Genomic DNA, 7656 nt, shown 5'->3' with positions numbered 1-7656 from the left:
TGTATTCTATTGCAGTCCAATTACTCCCCAGAATGCAGGAGAAGGCACCATTTAGCACCATTTTTTGAAAATTTTCCTGGGGGGGCATGCCCCCAGACCCCCCTAGCGGCGCGCGCGACTGCGTCGCACGCGGATCTACCACTTTTCATTCAAAATAGGTTGGCATGTATGCCTTGCAGACAGCGCCTGTCTGACTAGGCTGTTCCATTTACCGTAGACATGCCAGATACAAAATGCCTGAAAAAAAAAACGTGTCCAAGAGAACAATGCGAACAATCAGTGCAAATTTTATACAGTGCAACTGAAATGAGGAATATAACCTTGCCGGGGAAGAATACGGAAATTAAGCCTAGAAATCGTAATAATTCCGCAGAATGAGGAATGGTTGGAGAGTCGGAGACCCTGAGAACACCGAATGACCCTAGCAAGGAATAATTTGCAACGCAGGCATCGCTAGCGGGCATCATTATCAGCTATGTCATCTACAACAAAATATGACATATAAGATTATCAGTCGTAAATTAACGATGCGGTTCTTTAAACTATTCTCACAGAAATAAATAACACCTTGCATACTCTAATATATTCCCTTCACATAATTATTTTAACTGGACCATTCCACCCTCGTGAAGTAAAACACCAGCCAGACTATAAAAGTAGCAGTGTGAGATCTTTGAATCACTTGCTACCATTCCATCCGTACGACCTAGTCACAAAACCTTAATTTTCTTCAATGCTCACACTTCAAGAGGGTAAACATAACCAAAGAGGGGTTCATAACGCCTACATCAAAGTACTTTTTCTAGGACTTTCCAGGTTTTCCAGGACCTGTACGAACCCTGCCAGAGGGTATAAGTGCCTTTCGCTTTGACCTATAACGAACGAAGTCCCACAGCGTCATGCAAGGTGTGTGTGTGAACCTGAGCCTATACTAGTGGTGGCAACCTTGCAGCGCCCACTCACGTCACTGCTTGGCCGCAAATGGATTTTTCGCGCGCGCGCTTGCGAGCGTGTGTGATGTGACGTGTGTGCGTGCGTGCGTGCGTACGCGTGCGCATGTGTGTTAATGTGTGCGAGCGCGCGTGCGTGCATGTGCGTGCACGCGTGTGTGTGACCTATTCCACTACACAGTAACACTGTCGTCTATATTACATTAATATTACGGGCGCATCTATCTATATATCCATACGTCGTTCTCTCGTATTACATTTGGAAGTGGTATTAGCAACATGCACGTCGGTATAGCAGGTTTAGTTTGTACGCGCTGCGCCCTCAAGTGCTTTAAAGGCCATTCAATAATTTGATTATAAGCTTGTTGCTTCTCATAATATCTTAATTGGGAGAGTGCTGGTTCTGTGAAACAATACTTCATTAATCAAATGCTTGGATGTAGCGCTCAGAAGAAAGAAGGTATTTTTAAGGTAAAGGTCAATCTCTCTTTTTACCCCTTCTCTCCTCTCTGTCTCTCCCTCTGTCTATTTCCCTCACTCCATCGCTCTTCTCGCTCGCCTCTCTATCTCTCGCGCTCGCATTTCATCATCTACCTCTCTCTTTCCCCTTCTCTTTATATCTTACGCGCACTCTTCCTTTGTTTCTTTCTTTATTTTCGACAAACTACTGGGCTACCCTCTTTTTACCTCTTGCGCTCCAATTATCCGCCTCTAAGTCTCTGACTGACAATCGGCATCAGCCATGCCATAGCGATGTCGTTACGAGTCTATATTTTAAGCATATGATGGTAATGACAACGATAACAATGATGACGATTATGACGATGATGACGACGACGACGATCATGAAGAAGAAGAACAACAAGAAGAACAAGAAGAAGAAGAGTATGGTGATGATGATGACTACGACCATGATATTGATGACGATGATGACGATGATGATAATGAGGATGATGTGGGGGAGATGTGCTCTGCTGCTAGGCGTAGCCAGAGCGAGAGAGAGAGAGAGAGAGTGAAAAAAAAGAGAGAAAGTAAGAGAGAGAGCCTGAAAGAGAACGAGAGAAAGTAAGAGAGAGAGAGAAAGTAAGAGAGTGAGAGAGCGCGCGCGCGAGAAAGAGAAAGTGAGTGAGAGAGAGAGAAAGTGAGAGAGAGCGTGTGAGAGAGAGAGAGAGAGAGAGAGAGAGAGAGAGAGAGAGAGAGAGAGAGAGAGAGAGCTTCACTTGGAGAATTTCGCACCGCATTTTCTTACGCTTTCATCGCGAGCTGCGAAAATCCCACGTCGCACAAACCACACGTTACTATTCACAGCCGCAGAGAGCTTCACTTGCGGGATTCGCACCGCATTTTCTCTCGTGTAAGCATGGGCTTACGATCGGCCGCATGTAGACAGTCGAATTACCCACTGCCTTGAACCAAACCCCGGCTGAATTGCTGAAATACATGTTTAGCAAACGTATGCAGGAAAGAAATCAAGACTTATAATATGCGAACATTCGATCAAGACGTACGTGCGGATGAACGAAGCCAGGATGCATTGTCTGTGACGTTTCAACCTAATCCAGACTGCCGCAAACCCTAATTAATCTATGATTGACTCGCTGCGTCAACGAAGGCATGGGCAGATATCGGGCCAGCGTAGCAGCGCAGCCGTTGAGCTGTACAGTCTTACAAGTCATTGTCACCAGCCAGCTAGTGATGCCCTTGAGCAACGTACGCCATCGCGCTTTGCTTCAGTCGACAGTTGTTGTAGGGATGCGTTTATCTCGGCCGCAGGAAGCTAACAACATCTCCCGCATGACAGCGGGTAGTTTTGCTGAGCATGATCGAGAAACCGAAGCAGCAGAGTTGTCTATGAGAACCTATGATGAATGGTTGGAACCAAGGGCATAAAAATACAGCTATCACTGAGCACTGGCCATCAAAAATCAGGTGACCACTGACGATCTGAATCAGTTGATGACTGGCAATCGTGAAACAGTTGGCCAGTGGGCATCTAGGAACAGTTGATCACTGGTATTCTATAAGCAGTTGATCACTGGTGGTCTATAAGCAGTTGATCACTGGTGGTCTATAAGCAGTTGATCAGTTGCAAACAGCAAGAGTAGCAGACGACATAACCATCACACAATAACGGGCGTGAACACACGTTACACGTTAGACCCAAAAAATACGTGTTTGCCAAAAATATGCGTTTGTTGGCAACATTACACAACACCGCATCTTACATACATGCTAAAGTAATGCACGATACGAACCTAGCACTGATACTGGCAGGCTGTAAATTGTCAACGACAGCTTTAGGAATGCGTCTCCGTAACGGGTGCACACGGAGCTGAAGCATTTATTATATACTTAGCTACAACGCTAAGTTAGAGGGAGCCACTGCTAGGTGCACGCGTATGTGATACGCCACCACAGCACCACCATTACTTTATACGGGACACACACACCTAAGCCCTCTCAACAATAAAATGACAGCAAATAAATACGAATTGTGTTTACTTAGCATTTATATGCTCTCTATCGCCTAATAATTTAACATAATGAAGTTCCGATACTCATCTACAACAGACAATTTCACTGTGCGCACGCCACTGCGAACAAAATATCAACAAACGATGGATTTATCTTTCTGTTAGTTCGTGCATGGTAACTGTATATACAATTCGTGTTTATTTACTCATTATTTCATTACTGAGCCGGCCCACCAAATGCCTACGTTACGCGAAAAGCAGCCGTTGTCAGCTATAGCTTTCTTCGACATAATTGAAAACACGCACGGCAACATTGGCGTAGGACAGGCTGCGGTCGATGCTTGTGCCAGCGTCACTGTCGTTAGTAGTAGCGAGGGGCGGAGTAACGGTAGCCCTACTCAGCGCTGCACTTCATCATCGCGCCTGCTTGCACGCTACATTCTGTGGGCACAGCGGTGGCGGGGAAATCCCCGTTACGAAATTACGCTGACAATTCAGAATACCCGAATGAATCCGCTTTGCAGTCACCGCAGCCGTCGGCTCAAAACTTGGTGCGAATATTCTTGTCGGCTTGCTTCAGCTGCTGGTTGTCGTGAGACAGGTTGGCTATCGCCTCGCCCAGTGTCTGTATGTTCTCCTACAACGTACAAGCACACATCAGTCATTAGAACCGCTTACGTCGTATATACCTAGAGTCCCTTTATAGAGATATCTTATAGAGTCACTATAGAGAGCCTCTATATATACCATGATGGACGCGCCAGCTACACGCGCGCGAGCAGAATTACGTAACAGCCGAATCAACAATCAAAGTCTCGTGACGTCACAGGGTATAAATCGTGACACAGCGTGTACTTTGTTAGCATTAGCTACACGTAACCGCGCTATGCAAGTGTGTCCCTGAAAAATACGAGGGAAATCACCAAGAGGACATTCATCGTCTGACAGATGAGTTAGAACGCGGGCTGCTCATTTTCTGTGAAACCCTGCATGTGTCCGAAATATGAACAATGTAAGTCTTTTAATTTTCGGGATATTGTGATGAGCGGAAACAAACAATGTTGATGCCAGCACCCTCGTAACCTTTCCATTCGACGAAATTAAAATCGAGTACCACAAAGCATTAATTAAAAATAGATCAAATCCCAGAACAAAATATTTAGCATTAGGGGGTTTCGGTGGGGCAAACAATAGAACAGCACGGAGCAAACAATAGAACAGCACGGAGCGTTAAACGAAGCTGTCACGCTCGCATCAATATTTCACCATTCTACATAATAAGCCAAAACATTGCAACTAAGGTTTATTAATTAAAAACGCGGCTAATTGCAGCTAGCAGCCATTGATTTCGGTGCATAATTAGTCTTGTGAGCTTGCTCAGTGCGAAAACACTTGTCGCGATGAACGCATCATCGCTAGCATCATCGCTAGCCTTAACACGACAGCTACAACAACGAGCCGTCTCTCTGCACCGCGCGCGCACACGCGCGCACACACCCATCAACGCACGCACGCACGCACGCACTCACTCACTCACGCACTCACGTACGCACGCACGCACTCGCGCATGCATGCACGCACGCACGCGCGCACGGACACACGCACGCACACAAATACCACTCGATGATGCCAATGTATAAGCAGTAAGTAATAAGCAGCTACGTAGCATACGCATGACTATAAGCCTATAATATAACTATATATATATATATATATATATATATATATATATAAAACTATATATATGACTATAAGCCGAGCGCCAACTAATCCCGAAATAGCCATGGTGTGCATTAAAAGCCAATGAAATCATTTCTGAAATATAGCGTTTTTTTTTCTTTCTCGCCATTTTTTTCTCGCTATTCATCGAGGTTTCACTACAGCGCCTTCCGTGAGAAACTATCACCTCGCCTTTCCTTTACGAGCACACCCACGCACACTTGAGCGGTGGCATATACAACCACAAACATCAACGACCCTAGAGTAAACTTATTAGCGAATCAAATCTCTCGATCGTGGCCGTGCTGGTAGTGTGTCTAGTGGTAGAGTGCATTCTACGTTGGCATTGTTCTCGTGACAGTGAGTGCTTCCTTCATCACGCCCATTGTTTAGAACTGCCAGCAAAGCGCGATCAACAGCACGATCACGGGTAATCAAATTACCACCACACACACACACACGCACGCACGCACGCGCGTAGGCACACATGTACGCACACACATGCACGAATGCAAGCACGCGTACACTACCACTTTCATACTACAAATACAACTGCATCTACGCTACTACCACAGGCGCGCACACATCTATGGACTGATCACTCTAGACCCGGTAAGATAAGTCCCATATCCCATGGTATAATCCCCAAGTATAATACCCCATCTCTAGAGCTAAGATATGTTCATGCGATAGATAAGTGAGTGTAGTGGGCGAGAACAATGTCGTTCGCGCACTGTGTTTGTTTTTGTATTGTGTTGTATCGTGTTATGTTTGTATTGCGTTGTATTTTGATTGTATTGTGTTGTTTTTGTATTGTGTTCTGTTGCGCTGTTTTGTGTTGTGTTGCGTTGTTATGTTGTGCTGTGTTGTGTTGTGTTGTGTGGTGTTGCGTTGCGTGTTGTTGCGTTGCGTGTTGTGTTGTGTTGCGTTGTGTTGTGTTGTGTTGTGTTTGTTGTGTTGCGTTGTGTTGCGTTGTGTTGCGTTGTGTTGCGTTGCGTTGCGTTGCGTTGCGTTGCGTTGCGTTGCGTTGCGTTGCGTAGCGTTGTGTGTAAAACGGGTTCTTCACATGTTCGGGAACATTGCTTGAACACGCGCACACGTAGCCCGTCATTATTAGTGAGGACATCGTGTGTGTGGCAGTAGAAAGCTGTCCTACCACCGACACTAACTAACTGCCTAACCAGACAACGATGCAGACACCATCACCGACGAGTTCTAATGACACATTAAAGTTTACGGACGGAAGTAACGTTCGTTAAGCTCCCGCGAAGCGCCGTCTAATCAGTCTTAAGTCTCGGACGTAGTTGCCCGCGGAGCACGACCGACTCAATGCTAGCCACGCGCGCGGGTTCAGGGTGCATCCTCTCTAGGCTCTATGGCAACCGCGCTCCCTCCAAATTGCGCATGCGCATAGGCATGTAGTAGGGCGCGTCATCATAGTGACTCGGATTTTACCTTTATTGTCCATGCGCAGACGTTTGCCAGAGGGGAAATGTATATGCTGCGCGGGCGGGCCCATCACTGAAAACACACGCAAGCTGTGCGCTGCATGCATGCGACCACACGCTGTGGGTGAACTGTTGGAATTAGGACGTTGGACTGTTGGAACGTGGAATTAGGAAGAATAATTATGCATCGATGAGTCAGAGCAAGATCCGCTCGCAAGCGATTCCCATCCCTCACCACAATGGTCGCATTCCTTAGACCTCTCTTTATTTCCTGTTTAATTACTTTTATTAATTACATTGATTATTTTACGTTAATTTTTGTCATTTATTATTAAATTCAGTATTCTTTAAATTAATATTTGTTTCTTTTACTTATTTTCCTTTTCTTTTGTAATTTAATTCATTGTTCCTATTTAATTATAATGATTATAATTGTTATTAATTTTTATTTATTTAATTATTTATTTTAATCGTTAGTTCTTTTATTTCTCGACCGACTCTTGGATGATTTTCCACTGTGGGGGTCCTAATCACAACGACAAAGAAGTGGTCCAGGAATCGTCAACAAATTTACACAGCCAACCAGCACAGCTTAATAATGTATTCACATTATACACTTGTGAGCGCACATGCACAATAACACAACAGAAAACGATAGTTAAGTTAAGTTAGTTCAAATGTCGTACCTTCAGGGTTATGTTCTACTCAGCGTGGACACGCTAGTGTCGTACCTTCAGGGTTATGTTATACTCAGCGTGGACACGCTAGTGTCGTACCTTCAGGGTTATGTTCTACTCAGCGTGGACACGGTAGTGTCGTACCTTCAGGGTTATGTTATACTCAGCGTGGACACGGTAGTGTCGTACCTTCAGGGTTATGTTATACTCAGCGTGGACACGCTAGTGTCGTACCTTCAGGGTTATGTTATACTCAGCGTGGACACGCTAGTGTCGTACCTTCAAGGTTATGTTCTTCAGCAGCGTGTCTTCCAGCACAGCCTGCAGTTTCTGGTTGATCTCCAACGAGAGGTCAAGGGTCATCGACGTGTCGGCTGAATGTGAGCCA

The sequence above is a fragment of the Priapulus caudatus genome, unplaced genomic scaffold (assembly GCF_000485595.1).
Source record: "Priapulus caudatus unplaced genomic scaffold, Priapulus_caudatus-5.0.1 Scaffold712, whole genome shotgun sequence".
NCBI lineage: Eukaryota > Metazoa > Priapulida > Priapulimorpha > Priapulimorphida > Priapulidae > Priapulus > Priapulus caudatus.
Note: the sequence above shows the minus strand (reverse complement) of the source record.